General features: G+C 36.7%; 1 pseudogene; it reads left to right on the top strand.

The window, feature by feature from the left end:
• The first annotated feature begins 6,901 nt into the window (after window positions 1–6,901).
• LOC149257242 (germin-like protein 1-1) lies at window positions 6,902–13,853 on the top strand (annotated as a pseudogene).
• Window positions 13,854–17,677: the final 3,824 nt, after the last annotated feature.

The following is a 17,677-nucleotide window of genomic DNA, read 5'->3' as shown; positions in this document are numbered from 1 at the left end:
GTATATTTGATGAATGTATGTTGAAAGTTCAGTTGTTGGGTTTTAAAAGTCTAACAGTGGTATATGTAGATTATATTATTTTTGGAAGTGAAGTTGACACAATGAGCAAAAGCTTTTTGCAGAACAAATGCAAAAAGAGTTTGAAATGTCCATGATGGGAGAATTGTCACTCTTTCTAGGTCTACAAATTGTTGAATCTAGTAAAGGCTTTTTCATCTGCCAAACTAAATATATTGGCGAAATGTTGAAGAAATTTGGGATGGAAAGTTCTGCATTAGCACACTCATGGTCACATGATGTAAGTTGAGCAAAGATGATGAATCCCCTCATGCAAAGCAAACTGTTTACAAGTCAATGGTTGGCAGTTTACTATATTTAACAGCATCAAGACTAGATATCATGCATTGGTTGCAAGATTTCAATCTACACCAAAGGAGATCCATGTGCAAGCAGTAAAGCAAATATTTAGATATTTGAAGGACACTCTAAACTTTGGCCTATGATATTCAAGAAACAAAGACTTTATTTTAAAAATATATAAAGATGGAGATTGGGAAAGAAGAGTGGAAGACAAGAAAAGTACAAGTGGAGAAGCATTCTTTCTAGGAAATTTCTTGGCATCATCGTTGAGCAAGAAACAAGCCTCAATCTATCTTTCCACAATTGAAGTTGAATACATTGCAACAACAACATGTTGTACTCAAGTTCTTTGAATGAAGCAGACTTTGACAGATATCAAGGTGGAATATGTTCAACCAAAATCAATCATCCATGATAATAAAAGTGTAATCAACATTTCAAAGAACCCTATGATGCATTCAAAGACTAAACAAATTCCCATCATGTATCACTTCTTAAGAGAACAAGTAGTTGAACAAAATGTTAAGCTGGAATAATTGCCACCAAGGAACAGGTTGCAAACATGCTCATTGTTGCCACACAATCTAGCGGGGCCCTAGGAGTGGAACCTATGGGACAACAACTAGACCAAATGAAAACAATGGGACAAAGACCCATTGTCACCTCAGTCAATGTCACTTGCTCTAGAGCCTTTATGGACTTTCGCCAATGGGAGTTGTTATCACTTAAGAATTATAATGCCAAAATTTCTCATACTAGTTTGATGATAAAGGTCGGTGCTAGTCTAAGTTTGATTTTTGTTTTCCTTAGAGTCTGAGTCTTAGGGGTCTTGAGTCAAATATGCATTCTCATTCATCACTGGTCATTCTCATTCATCACCTGTCTCATAGCCATGTGTCAGTTTTGTTTAAAAGTTACTATGTGCCACAAAGCCCTTTAGGTGATTTCGTAGCGCATGTAACCATTTTGAAGTGTTTTCGCAGCGCATAAATCCTTTTTAGCAGTTTCGCAGCGCAACAGGTTTTAGGTGATTTCGCAGCACGACATGTTTTAGTTGATTTCGTAGCGCATAATTCAAAATTTGCATTGACTACACTACGAAACCGGAGATTCGTGCATTCCGTAGCGAATCTTTCCTAACTGTCAAATCTGTCAAGTTAAGTTATAGTTGCGTCATTCATTGTTAGTTTATGCACTCCACATATCATGTCCAACCGCTTATCTCCATCATTACAGCCGCTAGGTACATTGGTACACACGAATTGCAAGTTCCAAGAAAAGCCAGGTATTCACAGTCTTAATGATGATTATATTCGTTGCATGAGGAACAATCCTGCAAGTTTTCAATTTGAATACATTGTTATCAAGCGAGGAAGTTATTAAGCGAGGCAGCCATTCAGGAAAGGCAGAGATTGAAGTTTGAGCAGCGACAGTGTTTCAAACCTTCATGGAGGGATCGACAGAAAGAAAAGACCACAGATCAGGCAGATGTTTGAGAAACGAACCTGAAGGTTTAGACATAACCTTGAAGAACAGAGAAGTTGAGCATGCATTTAAACAAGATGGATGTTGGAATTTTTGCAAGAAACTCCAGGGAGGTCATGCACAAGTCACCAAGGAATTTGCCTTGAATTTCACAAGACTAAACTCAAAGGTTGGTATGTTGGAATTGCAGGTTTCACCAGACATAATATCCACAGTTACGGAGATTCCAAGAGGGCAAGAAAGTTGGTTCAAGAATTTCAAATTTGATATGACCCCATGCAAATAATTTCTAAAGCAGGAGTTCATTAACTCAGATTTAAGCAAGTCTGTTCCTAGAAGTTATGTCAAAGAATCATATGCCCATTTGCTTACCTGTATACAGAAGTACCTTACCTGTGAAGGGAGATATAACAAGGTGTATTCATATCATTTTAAACTTCTGTTGCATTTCACAGGAAAGACATCTATTGATCTACCTTTTTACTTATTCCGCAGCTTAAGCAAAATGTGTGACAAGGTGCAGCTAAGAAAAGAAGCCTGTGAGACTTCATTGTTCCACCATGGCTTGGTTAAGTTGATTGTTCTGCATGAACTTCAGAGGGTAGGTAGGGACTGGCACACATTCATTTTCATGTCTGGTTTCAAGAACGAGACCGGTCTCAGCCCTCAAGCTGCAAAAGATCTTCCAACAACAACTGGTCATCAGGCAGAAACAAGATCCAAGAGATTTTCAAAGTTAAAGGCAAGGAAACAAGTAAGAGAATCCACCAGGCCACTGACTATCCAGGATACACCCCAGCAGTCCTTTAAAGAGAAAAGTCAGGTTAAAGAAAGTGCACATGAATCAAGCACAGGTGAAGGAGTTCAAAGAAGAAGGACTAGGAGCCAGGTAGGTAAAGAGAAAGGCAAATCAATGATTATTGAAGAAAGCCCTGTTTCAAAGGGAGACTTAAATGACTTATTGCAAGCCATTGACATTGAAGAATCACCACTAGTTCAAGCAGATTTGATAGAGTCAGGAAAAGACAAGGCTAAGAGATTTAAAGCCTCAAAGAAACTCAAGTTTGATGATCAAGTTGATCAACTTGTCTTTAAGCCCAGGAGACCCATAACGAGGAAGTTTAAACAAATACAGGAGGTACCGCCAAGAGCAATGAAACAGGGGAGGTGACACAGCCTCATGAAAGAAAGGATAAAGGAAAAACAGTTTCCATTCAAGAAGAAGATAGTGTGGAAGACTTGAAAAGGAGATTGGAATTGGCCAACTTTGAAATTGCTAGACTGAAGAAAGTTGCCAGGAAATTTGCAGTTAAGGAGGCTTATTTTAACCAAATGCAAGCTCGGTGGGAGGACCAAACATTTCAAATTCCTGAGGTGGTTGATTTTAGTGTTCAATTCTGTAGCTGGACTGTTCCTGCAAAGAAACCGACGGATCATCAAGAATCAAGGAAGCAATAACCAATACAGGATGAATGAAATATGCCATAGATTATTGGTCCCTTTTCACGAATGGAAGAAGACTAGAGATTAGACTATTGCGGCTAGTGAGGAGGAAAAGATAATTTTGGATAAAAACTTATATCAGAGAAGAATTTTTATAAAGGAATATAGTGATTCACTTAGATGAAACAAGGATGGGGCGAAGAGTCATAACATCCGAGAGTATTACAAACCAATCCTGAATCAACAGATCTCCAATAAATAAAAACTTCAGAAAAAAAATTTCATTCCCAGCGTTTGGAATACCTTCTAGGATAACCCAACTTATCTTTGGTTATAAATAGAAAAAATCCTAATAGAAAAGCTCTGAAAATGAGGGGGGATATTGGGCCAACAAGCTGAAACAATCCATGAGAGATGTTAAAATCAGCCAACACCTACTGTTGAAATGCGAAATGATCAATAAAGTATGGTACTTTATTGAGACTGGCGAAAAAAAAGGGTTTTCAAGGACTAACCAGGTGAAGTATCTCTCAAAGAAAATGAGGGAAACCTCCCTCAAAATCTCCCATTTTGAAAACAGTTTTTCCTTGAAAAATCATCCGAGGATTTGTAATCTCATTTAGTTGAAAAGATATAAATGGTGGGATGTTTGAAGATTAAAATCTATGCCCATGAGATATTTGGTTTTAGGTCAAGAAAGTGATACTAGAGACATCCAAATCTAATAAGAAAATCTCCCTGGCCATAATCCTAGCTTATTTGAAAATTTTCCTCAGAAAATAAATCTCTATTTAGAAGAAAATAGGAAAAACAATATTTTAATAATCAGAGCAGCCGTAGAAATCATTACCCTCGGTATTCGTAAAAGTTAATATCGAAGGGGATTTTAAAGGAAACCTAGGAATATATAGCATGGGTGGATTTATCAAAGATAAATCATTAAATTGTTAGGAGATTTTGGCAAGTGTCAAACTATAAGGATGAGAGGCAAGCACTAATCAAAAGAATAAAATGTGTTAAATAAAATGAAATATTCCAAAGTTATCACAAAAGGAAACTCGAAGCTCCTAAATAATTTCATGAATGAACACGTTGCAAGCAATTATTGGGAAAATCACATGTTGTGTGGAATGGTGCTGGAAGTAAAAGAAATCATTTCAGAGTATTGAAGTTGTTCATGTTAGAGGAGAACCCAACCCGATGTTGGATTGGCGGAAAACATTGCAATTAAGAAGAAGATGTGGGACACAATTGACATGACATAGGAATCATGATGATGTGTCAAAAATAGTTGGAAAGAATGTCTCGAGAAAGTACTTTTGGAGAAGTTCAGATAGGGATCAGCCATAAATGATGAATGTTTTGGGAGAAGAATAACATAAGTATGGATTGTCGACATATGTATCATTCATACCTCATAACTCTAATACGAGGAGAGAAAAAAACGATTACATCCTAACAGTATATTTGATGGAACAAAGATAGTTAGGTGTTTTTGTAATTAAAGCTCAAATGAGGAAATTTCCCCTCCCAGTGAAGTTAACCTTGTCATAGATATGGTGTTTCCTCCTTTCGGATAATGAATGTCTTTGGCCAAGATCTATAAGACCCTAGTATTTAAGGGAGGGACTCAACAAAAGACAACCTATAGCTATTCATCTATGGCAGACTCCCTCTTTCCTATCCTTAGATTATAGGAGATGCTTTCGCACTCCTTATGTATGTCACTAATAGATTGTCCTTTTGGGTCCCAATGAATTTGTCCATTTATAGACATTATTAAAATTATATTATCTTAGCAGTTAGTTTCAGTCCTTTGAGCTTTGCTTATAATTATGTTCCAAGTATAATCTATGCTTTTGCTTGATAGCCTTAAAATGAACATGATATTTACAGTTTTTTTGATGTGTGGGTAGCTTAGAATAGGGAGAATTGATGAAGGATTACACTATCTCCATAAACCCGAAGTAAATCACCACGCCCTTATTTTTGTAGTAAATGTAAATTGGGATCCCATTGATACAGCGAGTCATAAATAAAGAAAAATAATTGGGAGAACTGAGCCAGTAACTTCCATGCAGAAAAGAAAGAAAAATATAGTGAAACCAAAATCACACCTGGTTTCAAGCAAACTTAATTTATGCCCAACCCAACATATGGGAAGGAAAAGTTAATTAATCAGGGATTGTCGTAAGAGTATGGGCATAAGCTATGCATGAAAATTGTGGTGGGGTTCTCCCGACAGGGAACTCAAGAAGAGACTATTTGAGGTCTCTCTCGTGGGCCTCACAAATTAACTCTGCAACATCGCAAATACTCGTTATATCATTGATAAATTGCTCTTGGGCTTTATTCTACAAGAGGAAATGGGGATGACAAACCCATTAAACCTATTTGAGAAAAGAGAGAAGTTCGACATTTAGTAGAGAATGCGTAATACATGCCTCATTATCTCCCTAAAGATGCATTTGCGAGCATTCTGCTTTTGCTAATGAGGCGTAGATGAAGAAGATGGTATTGGGTCTTTAATGGAGGTGATTGCGGATGTACATCATCTATGCAACAATTGGGAAAGTGATTCCCAATTATTTTAAATCAAATTATCTGCCTAACACACATATTTTATCACAAAAATATTAATTTAAATTTTATAAATTAACTCTAAAACACATGAAAATTTTAAGCAAACGTAAAGTAAAACCAAATTGAAATGTGAATACGAAAGATAAATTTGCAAATAATTTTTTTATCACGGAAACAATTTAAATCTAAAGATGACAAAATATCCATAGAAACGACAAGCGCCAAAATGAAGTTGTTGTTTTTCAAAGTAAGGATTAGGGTAGTTTGCGTAAAACAAAGTTTGAACGGCTCCTCATACCGATATATGTTATGTTTGGAGATGGGAAGATGGAGATTGTTTGGTACACTAGATGCGCGTGATAAATACATAATAGTATATTAAACATCACATTGATTGATAAATATTGTTTTTTTCCTATGGTGGAGGACTTGCTGCAATGTTTATATATATAATTTATTTAAAAGAAATATTTCGAACGAAATACTATTCTGTTTAACCAATAATATTTATTTTTTTCCCCATGGTGGACGACTTGCTGCAATGTTTATACATATAATTTATTTAAAAGAAATATTTCTAACGAAATATTATTCTATTCTGTTTAACAAATAAACGAAAAACAGAGACGAGTAGACAGAGTGACCAAGTCTGCTCGAAGAAACACGAAATTGTTGACAGCATCTAAAACATATATCCCTTCAACCAATCTTGGTTGAGACGCAACCAGAATCAGTATCAATGAGGACGCGGTCATATGTGGCAGACCGGATTGGGTAGCTAATGACTGCGTCATTTTCAATTTTAATTTCTGAACAGACAACCGCGTCCAAGTACAAAGAAGGAGTCCATCAAGCAAGCAAATTTAGCTCAAGAACTTGGCGTTGGCGGCGTTGTTGTTATAAAAAGGAAGAATGCTCTTCATATTTCACCAAACTCCATCTATCATCTAAGGATCTGATCAGATAAGAGAGAGCATCTACTCGAATCGAATCGAAGAATAGTTGCCTGTCAGTTAGCTGCAGTCCAGTCATGAAATCCTTTCTAGCGCTAGCGCTTGTAGTACTAGTGGCGCATAATATTGTTAATATTGTGCGTGTAGGTGATGCAGATCCTTTACAAGACGTTTGCGTGGCTGACAGGACGAGTGGAGGTATGTAAGACTTTGAGTTTGAGGCCTTGATCATGTGTTTGCTAATCAGGGTTTCGTTTCGTTTCATGCGATGTGAATAACAATATAATCTGATCATGCGATTAGGGTTTCGATTCGTTTCATGCGATGTGAATAATAATATAATCTGATCATATATATATGTTTATTTGACTGTAATTGCAGTTAATGTGAACGGGTTCCCGTGTACGGATGCAAGCATGGTTACTGCAGATGACTTCATGTTCAGGGGCCTAGATATTGCAGGGGATACAGGTAACATGATGGGATCCAACGTCACTCCAGCCAATGTAATGCAGATACCAGGCTTAAACACCTTGGGAATCTCCTTGGCTCGGATTTGTTGGAATATTAATTCCAACTGCAGGCGTTGTGGACAGCGACGGCAAAACCGTGAAACAGCAGTTAATGCACCCAAAACCGCTCCTCCAAACCACCCGACACTCATCGGACCGCCTTTTGCTGTGAGGCAGTTTCCGTACGCTCGCCTCCGATGCAATCATTTTTGGACGCGTGGTCCTCTGTATACGTCAGCAGAACTGACATTTCGGAGCCTAACGTTCAGCAGCAAAAGGCCTCCCGAAATCTCCGTCCACCGTCCGATTTGCTTGATCGTTCTCCGCCGTCCATCAACCAAAGTAGCATACGAGCCTGCATCGAATTAATTACATTGCGTGGAGTAAAATTAAAGATTGGTTGACCGCAGTTTTGATATGAAGGCATTTAATAAATTGTCATATGCGTAGGTGAAGTATTAATGTTAGAGGTATGGGTATGTGTATGTTACGTGTTTGTGTGGCATACACATTAAAGAAAATGTGAAGTCTTTTTTATTTGTAGTTGACAATTTTTGTAATATGAAACTCACGCGTCTGAAAACCAAGTTTTCACACAGTAGTGCAATGTGTGAGCTCGCAGCAGCGAAAGAACAGGGGAGCAGCAGATAGTTTTTATGTGTTGACCATTTGAAGAACGAGGCAGCAGTAGAAAGCCAATGTATATTGCATAGTAGTGCATAAAGAAAAATGGGGTGAGCGCATAAGCTTAGGTAATGTTTTTGTTGACCAGTGTGAAGCAAGGTGAAATATCGCACAACAGTGCATAAGTGAAGAAGCACGGGAGTTTTGTTTGGTGAATGATTTTGTATTTTATAAAACTCACAACAGTGAACAGAGGTTGAAATGTAATTTTGGTTGGTTGCCCAAACGAGGAGGAAGTATGGAGAATTGTATGGTGTGAGTAAAGATTTTTTTTGTGAATGTAATGTAAAAATTTTACTGCATATGTAAAAATAGTTTTATAGCAGTAATGTAAAAGGGGTTTTACAACAGTAAAAGAAAAAGAGATTTTTACACACCGCAGTGTAAAATCTCAGGAAGAGACAGAGTTTTATTTTTGTTGGTTGAATGTATTTTTGGTAAATCCCTCTGAGTGAAAGAGGATGAAGTTTGTATCAGGCATTATATCTTTAATGAATACAAATATTTGTGTGGTGTGTAATACTCTGTTCTAAGACATTTTATTTTAAGCTTCCTTGTGCACAAAAAGATCCTGTGGCAGAGAAACAGAGCATTGTCTCTGTGTGTGTTCAGTTTGTTTGTTTTTGGGATTTTACCAGAAAAATCCCCAACAGTGGTATCGGAGCTGGTCCAAGCTCTTTGATGGTGAGAGAGCTTGTTCAGGCTCTTTGAAGTGTCAAAGAAGCTGAAGGAAGGAGTTCCTTTTGTTGCAGCAGAAAAAGCTTCTCTAGCAGTGTGAAGACTCAGCAAAAGGTTTCAGGTATTTCTCAGATTAATTTTCTGTGTTGCTATTGAAGAAACAGTCAATCATTTTAAATACATAGTGAGGGATTTGAAGCATAGTTAAAAATGGCAAGGTCAAAGAAGAAAGCCTCCAATCCTCCTAAGGTTGTGTCTCCCTCTTCTATTAAAATAGAAAACAATCTATTTGAAAGCATTCTATTTGAGGCTCCAAGGTTCGATGGGAACTTTGATTTATGGGAAATAAAAATGAGGACTTTCTTGAAGTCTGAAGGGATTGAAATCTGGGAATCAGTGATTGATGATAGCAAGAAGGATAAAGAATCCAAGGAGCACAATGCAAAGGCAGCAAAGACTATCTTGGATGGGCTGCCTGATTCTGTAAAGAAGAAATTAGGAAAATATTCATCAGCAAAGGAGATATGGGACAAACTTCATGACCTTCATGCAAAGGGAGCACTGACCATGACCATCAGTGAAGAAGAAAATTCTGAACCCATTATAGAAGCTGAATGTGAGAAGGTTGACCTCATCAAACTTCAAGTAAAAGGAAGGGATGACGAGCTCGCCAAGCTTAAGAAGGAACTTGATGAAAGCAAGAGGAAGCATCATGAAGAAGTCATATCCATGACAAATTAGTTAAATAGAGCAAAGAAGCAGGAAGATATTTTGTCAAATCAACTTGAACAAAAGCACAAGAGAGTGAACAAACTTGTAGAAGAGATTGGACAGTACAAGGCAGAGGTCTCCTCCCTTAAGTCTGAACTACAAGAAGCCAGGAAGCAGGCACAAGGAGCTGAGAAGAAAATGGAGAGCAGTCAAGCAGAAATCACCAAAATGAAGACAGAAATTATCTCCCTTAAAATAGTAGCAGTTGAAGCTACTCGTAGCAAGGAAGAAACTGAGGAACAACTTACAAAGAAGAATAATGAGTGTGAAAGATTGGAAGAAGAGATTGTCCTCCTCAGAAAAAAGGTTGAAGGGATGAACAAAATCATGAAGAGCTCTCAAGCCTTGGATGACATGCTTAGCTATCACAGATCTCCATCTGATAAATCAGGACTCAGGTACGTAGGTGAACCCTCAAATAAGAATGAATATGCTTTAAGCAAAGGAGATGTGAAGAAGCCAGAAAGAAATTGTGATGCTCCTAGTTCCAGCAAAGGCAAGGAGAAAGATCAAGGCTACAATAGAAGTCCTACTCCAAGAAGAAATGTAGCTGATGTCAAAGAGGCAAGATGCAATGATTATCATCAAAGAATCTCAAGGCAGCAAGGCTTCAGAAGTACATCAAGGAAACCTCCATCTCCCAGGTACCAAAGTTCATTTTATGGTTATTGTTACTCTTGTTCAAACTTTGGTCATATGGCAAAAGACTGTAGATCATTTCATAGAGATAGATGTTGTAGTCTCCGACAATCTCCAAGAAACAATTTTGCAAGAAGAAATCATGAATTCTTATTCATGAACAATGTAGAATGTTTCAAGTGTCATAACATTAGGCATATGGTACGTGATTGTAACTTATCATGGGCCTTTACACAAGCTAGACCCATGCAAAAGAAGAAAGTTACACAAGTATGGAGAAGGAAGGAAATACAGTCTGAAAGTCCCTTGAGCTCTCCAGCTGATCTAAGTTTCTTTTGAGAAAACTTTGCTAAAAAAAAGACAATGCATACAGTTAAGGGGAGCTTGTAATTATTGATCATTATTGCTGAACTGTTTTAACAGTCATTCTTTGATGAAGATCTTGTTATAGGGGAGAGATATGGAATTAAATCTGCCATAAAAGCAGAGAAGAAAAGTCTGCAGGGCATGGAGATTGCGTGGAGGATGTATTGCAGCGCAGCAGAGCGCAAATGAAATCTTTTTGTTAATCCCTCTGAAATGTAATACGCAACGGTGTTGAAAAATGTAATGTTTTTGCCTTGTTTTTTTATCACATATGCAATGCAATATGCACAGAAGTGCGGAGAAGAAAAATGGGCAGCGTTGAAATGTGAAGTGCAGCAGCGCGATAAGAAAAATGAGAAGCAGTAGAATGCATAGCAGTTCCGAAAAAATTTTTCTTTATGAATTATATGCATTGTAATGCAAAGCAAGGAGACCCGCACAGTAGTGCGAAGGAAGAACATAGAACAGGGGCAGCGTGGAAACTTTTGTGTGTGGAGCACATGGATTAGAATGCACAACAACATGGAAATTTTTTTGTGGTAATGAGAAGACGGCAAAACGCAACGGAGCGTAAATGCCCAATGTTTAAGAATGCAATGAAATTTTTCACACAACAGTGAAAAGGGTAATGTAAGTCTTGTTTTTGTTGTTGGAGAATATGTAGTAAAAACACACAGCAATGTGAATATGAAAAATGCAGCAGCATGAAGTTTTTTTTGTTGAAGAAACGAAATGTAATGGGTAGCAGCACATGTAAAAGAAATTTTTCTTTACAACAGTGAATGTAAGTGCAGTGAGTGTGTTGTTCATTGAACTGAAATGCAATATATGCAACAACAGTGAATGTAAGAAATATTTACACACAACAGTGTAAATTTGTAAGCTGGGACAGAGTAATTGTTCCAGAAGAGAAAGAGTGTTTTGTTTTTGAAAGATGCACAGCAATGCATTGTGTAAATAAAAAAAATGAAGACGAAGATTGTGTGAAGCAAGGGTGTAAAAAGGAACAGGGGCATCCCGTATTAATTTTTTTTGTGTGGAGAATGAAGCGTAGCAGCGTGAGGATGATTCATTTTATATGCAAGTAACGCAGTGTAATGAGTGAAACGAAAAGGGCAGCGAATGAATAAAATAGAATGAGATGCATAGAAGTGCAGTGAGGGTAACGAACACAGCAGTGTGAGAAATTTTTACGCGCAACAGTGCGAATTGCAGAGGCAAGCCAGCAGCGAACAATCAAGGGGAGATGCACAACAGTGCATAGAATATATGTGTTGATTTATGTAATAATAAAATGGTGAATCCCTCTGTCAAGAGGAAGATGCTTTTCAGCATATACTGGTGAATCCCTCTGTCATGAGGAAGGTGCTCTTCAGCACAGTCACAGGTGAATCCCTCTGTCATGAGGAAGGTGCTCTTCAGCACAGTCTCAGGTGAATCCCTCTGTTAAGAGGAAGACTATTTTGTTGTTTGTGGAACTGCATCAGAAGCAGTGTTGGTGAATCCCTCTATGTGAGGAAGATGTCTTTGTAACAGCAGTGTTGGTGAATCCCTCTATGTGAGGAAGTGTTTGGGTATGATTGAATGCCCAGCAGTTGAAATTAAAGGGGAGTGTTGGAATATTAATTCCAACTGCAGGCGTTGTGGACAACGACGACAAAACCGTGAAACAACAGTTAATGCACCCAAAACCGCTCCTCCAAACCACCCGACACTCATCGGACCGCCTTTTGCTGTGAGGCAGTTTCCGTATGCTCGCCTCCGATGCAATCATTTTTGGACGTGTGGTCCTCTGTATACGTCAGTAGAACTGACATTTTGGAGCCTAACGTTCAGCAGCAAAAGGCCTCCTGAAATCTACGTCCACCGTCCGATTTGCTTGATCGTTCTTTGTCGTCCATCAACCAAAGTAGCATACGAGCCTGCATCAAATTAATTACATTGCGTGGAGTAAAATTAAAGATTGATTGACCGCAGTTTTGATATGAAGGCATTTAATAAATTGTCATATGCATACGTGAAGTATTAATGTTTTTTAATGTCGGAGGTATGGGTATGTGTATGTTATGTGTTTGTGTGGCATACACATTAAAGAAAATGTGAAGTCTTTTTATTTGTAGTTGACCATTTTTGTAATATGAAACTCATGCGTCTGAAAACCAAGTTTTCACACAGTAGTGCAATGTGTGAGCTCGCAGCAGCGAAAGAACAGGGGAGCAGCAGATAGTTTTTATGTGTTGACCATTTGAAGAACGAGGCAGCAGCAGAAAACCAATGTATATTGCACAGCAGTGCATAAAGAAAAATGGGGGGAGCGCATAAGCTTAGGTAATATTTTTGTTGACCAGTGTGAAGCAAGGTGAAATATCGCACAACAGTGCATAAGTGAAGAAGCACGGGAGTTTTGTTTGGTGAATGATTTTGTATTTTATAAAACTCACAACAGTGAACAGAGGTTGAAATGTAATTTTGGTTGGTTGCCCAAACGAGGAGGAAGTATGGAGAATCGTATAGTGTGAGTAAAGATTTTTTTTGTGAATGTAATGTAAAAATTTTACTGCATATGTAACAATAGTTTTACAGCAATAATGTAAAAGGGGTTTTACAGCAGTAAAAGAAAAAGAGATTTTTACACACCGCAGTGTAAAATCTCAGGAAGAGACAAAGTTTTATTTTTGTTGGTTGAATGTATTTTTGGTAAATCCCTCTGAGTGAAAGAGGATGAAGTTTGTATCAGGCATTATATCTTTAATGAATACAAATATTTATGTGGTGTGTAATACTCTGTTCTGAGACATTTTATTTTAAGCTTCCCTGTGCACAAAAAGATCCTGTGGCAGAGAAACAGAGCATTGTCTCTGTGTGTGTTCAGTTTGTTTGTTTTTGGGAATTTACCAGAAAAATCCCCAACAGGATTGATTTCGCTGCTCCTCTCGGCCTTAATCCCCCTCACACTCATCCGCGGGGCACATAAATCTTGGTGGTCATGGAGGGTACTCTCTCAGTCGGCTTTATCACCACTGCCAATAAATTGTTCAGCAAAACGCTTGAGAAGGGAGACGTGTTCGTGTTACCCAAAGGTCTGGTGCACTTCCAACAGAACGTGGGCTATGGCAACGCTGTGGCCATCTCTACACTGAGCAGCCAGCTTCCGGGAACCCAGCAGGTCGCCCAATCCTTGTTTGGAGCCTCTCCCCCGGTTGATGCCTCCCTTCTGGCCAAAGCTTTCAAGATCGATGCCTCCCTCGTGCAACTTCTCCAAAGGAAATTCTTGGGTTGATGCCCACTCATCTAATTCAATCATTCATTCATGCCAGGAGTCACCAGTCATTCGTCGGCTGTTATGCGACCAAACAAACAAATCAATAAAACCTCTCTTTCCCTCACGTGTATAGTGATCTATATGCAATAAAGGAAAATTTTACACCACGTGTATAGTGATGTATACGCAATAAAGGAAAATTTTACATCATTCCAATATGGGTGTTTGAGAGTTTTATGTTATAATCATTTACACCTTTCTGTTTCTGTTTAATGGACACGACACTGCCTAATAGCTTATCGGTTGAATTGATGGAGCGCTGCACGATGCATCTCATCTGATGCAAACAAAATAAAAGTATCTATATTTGACATTGAAACACTCTTATCATTGAAACAAAACAAAATAAAAGTGTTTATAGAAACACTCCTATCATTAATCAATCAACCCGTATTGGTGTCTGTTTGGTAGTGTGAGATTTCCATGCTTCCTCTTCACTGTTTTGTTTAACTGACACAACATATATCATGACCTCAATACATCGACCACGGCATCATCATGCCTCTCTTCCAAACAAAACAAATATATGGCTGAGGTGAAAAAAATACACTCACATTATAACACCTACTGCATTCATTGTGTAATCTATTCGAGTAAGCAAGCAATCCGCGTCTCTAAATTTAATTTATTTTTGTCTCTGGTGGACGATGTGAACTTAGATTTTGTATTCCAAACCATAAAAAAAGATGTGAAGTATTTCAAATGATAAAAAGGATATAAAAAAAAGGATGTGAAGTATTTCAAATGATAAAAAGGATATGGAGTTCCATTTTGTATTCCAAATGATAAAAAGCGATACACTGTTCTATTTTGTATTTGAAATTATCAAAAGGATATGCATTTTGTATTTGAAATGATAAAAAGATATATGAAGTCATTTCAAAAGAAATAAACATATCACTATGTTGTTTTTAATCACATAGACATCACCATATTATTTTTAACACCCAATAATAAAGATACATATACTTATGTTATATTATTTTAAAATATATACATAAACATCACCCTATTATTTAGTGAAGACTCTATAGATTATTTACTATATCTATGTCCATGTATGTTGATATTATGCATTGCTGCAAGGAAAGCAAGATTTTGCGTGTTATTCCTTTTCACCGGTGAAATGAAGCCTTATTACTATATCCATTTTCTACATCACTTTTTTGTTTCTTTGCTTTCCCAAGATAGTAAAATTAAATATTTGATGCCACAAGTCTACAATGGATAAGACTTTTGTTTTCACCTCTAATTAAAAGAGAAAAGATAATGATATGAGATTGAACAACTTATTTTGGTTTTGGGAAGTCACTTTTAACTTTCCAAAAAGAAGATAGCTAACAACCAAGTTATACACGCAAGCATATGTTTTCCATGTAGCCCAATGTATCTCTACAAGTTTTTGAAAATAATTCTTTAAGGTGCATATTAATGTTTTTGGATTAAGTACATTCAAGCATATGTTTTCCATGTAGCCCAATGTATCTCTACAAGACTTTGAAAATAATTCTTTAAGGTGCATATTAATGCTTTTAGATTAAGTACATTCATTATTTTCAAATTTCTTTTCCAATCTAATAGGAATCCACTTACTGAACGTTTCCAAATCAATCCTGTCGTTAATTACAAAGCCTTTTTTCTCCCGGACTCCTCTACATCAGTGGATGGAGTTTTCACTAATAGCTTCCTTGCATCTTTAAATCTATATTTTCAACCATGCTTATATTTTCATTGTAAATTTAGTTCCAGCCGGATTGACTAGATGTGGGAGGTGTAGAGAAAATTAGTGTTGTTTGTTGTTCTATTACAGTAAAAGTTTCATAATGAAAAGTGTTGGATCAGACTGGGACAACCAAGTTTAGAGAGGGCAAGGGAAGCTTTTGTACATATTTAATTAGCACCTACTTGTTCACTTTTAATATTTAGGGCCTACTTGTTCCTATTAAATCATGGGAATAATAACTCAAATGTTTCCTAATTGTATTTTCTTACCAAGGTCCGAATTAAATCTTATTGCAATCAAATATAAACTCGAGGATGAATACTTCCCCAATTTTTGAAATATAACACAAAATAATTTCTACAAGCCATCCATATGAATACGAATCTCTTCCAAGGGCACAACTTATGCAGTTCTAGACCACTCTACCTAGTAGGTAGGTATGGGCACAATGTATGAAATTATAAGACATGGGATTGCTTTCTTATTGAATATATTTAACTATAGTGTTTTTATTAGCATATAAGACCAGAAACTCTCAAGAAATCCTAAATATATACATCTTCTCTTAAGTTAAAAGAATTTAAAACTTGAGTTTAAAACTAAAGATTAAGAAAATTGTATTACTATTAAACAAATAAACTCTAATACTATATTTTACATTGAAAATTTAGACTTGGAATATTTTAGAAATTAGGTTTTACATTGTGTATATTTTTAGTAAACACTTTTTTTATATCAATACGTTAATGTTGATTATTAATGAAAAACAGATGCTACAAATATATTAATCTATTACAAATTACTAACTAATATTAACGAAACTAATGTTAGCTATTAAAATCATTTGAGTAATAATAATAATCACATCATTACTACATCGTTTTTATTATTTTTAATGTTAGTAATAATAATATTATTTATTAAATAACATTAACATTACAATAACATTTAAGTATTGATATTAACATAAATAACGTTAATATTTTTAACATTGAAATTATTAGTACGAACATTAGCATTATCAATATAAATAGTACTAACTTTAATATTGATAAATATCATTAATAAGGATCCTCGAAAAGGTGAACGGATTAAGAATAATAGCCTTTCTAAGACAACAAAAATAAACAAGCTAGTGGTAAAAAAAAATGATTGGGCGCTACACCTTTGATGGAATTCGTGAGAGTTACACGCAAGGTAGTTGACAAGTTGCAACTAGACCATGCTTTGGTTATTGAAATAGATCCAACAGAGATAAATAGGGTTACCTCCGCTTTTGAATAAGTTGTAGCTCATGAACTAAATGTTGCTAGGGCCTGAGACTTCAATGATGGCCGTCACAAGGCCGAGACTTCAACGATGGCCAGCACGAGGCATTGCAGACTTCACCTGGTGTATATCGTGAACAAGTCTTTCAGGGCTTAAACATTGTTGTCTATGAGGCCAACAAGTATGGCATCACATTTCGGCACAAAGAGTTTTGACATGGTCTGCAGAGGATTGCATATGTATTAGTTGATGCAGGAGATTCTTGGGAAGTGAAATATGTTTGCCTATATGGTGGCTATCTACTATATCATGTAATTTAAACCATGTCACTAGAACCCATAGATAATTATGAAGTTCTATTGCCTTACCTTCAAGTGATTTTACATTCGCTCAGATAGCAAAACAATGTCATTCTGAGAACATTTAGGTTTAGAAAATGTTTAAGAGGTTCACTACAAAGACATGGGTTTCTACAATTTGGGTTGTATAATATTGGGTCGAGAAATTGGAGTGGGGGTTAGTTTATTGAATTTGTTTATTTCTAGTTCAATACCAAATGAACTTCACAAAGATATCATAAAGATTTCCCAGAAAAAGCATCTCATGACATTATATTGAGTGCCAGAAAGGTCAATCTCTTTGCATGGTGTATTCCTATTTGGGTAACATGTTTAATGTATGCGGTTGTCTTTGCATGGTGTTCTACTTTCATCATGAAACTAGCATCACAATGGTTAGTCATACTATTGGACATATTAATAAAGATCCATCATGCGTCCTTTCAAAGTTTCATATTCTTGAGTATTCTTGTGTTATGCCCATGTATAATTGGATCTTTGTTACACTAGCCAAAACATTTACAAGTCTCAGGCACGACATGAGGATGCTC

Source organism: Pinus tabuliformis, chromosome 6 (assembly GCF_031772625.1).
Source record: "Pinus tabuliformis cultivar Carrire ecotype Pingquan chromosome 6, CPIR1, whole genome shotgun sequence".
NCBI lineage: Eukaryota > Viridiplantae > Streptophyta > Pinopsida > Pinales > Pinaceae > Pinus > Pinus tabuliformis.
Note: the sequence above shows the minus strand (reverse complement) of the source record. Positions and strands in the feature narration are given on the sequence as shown.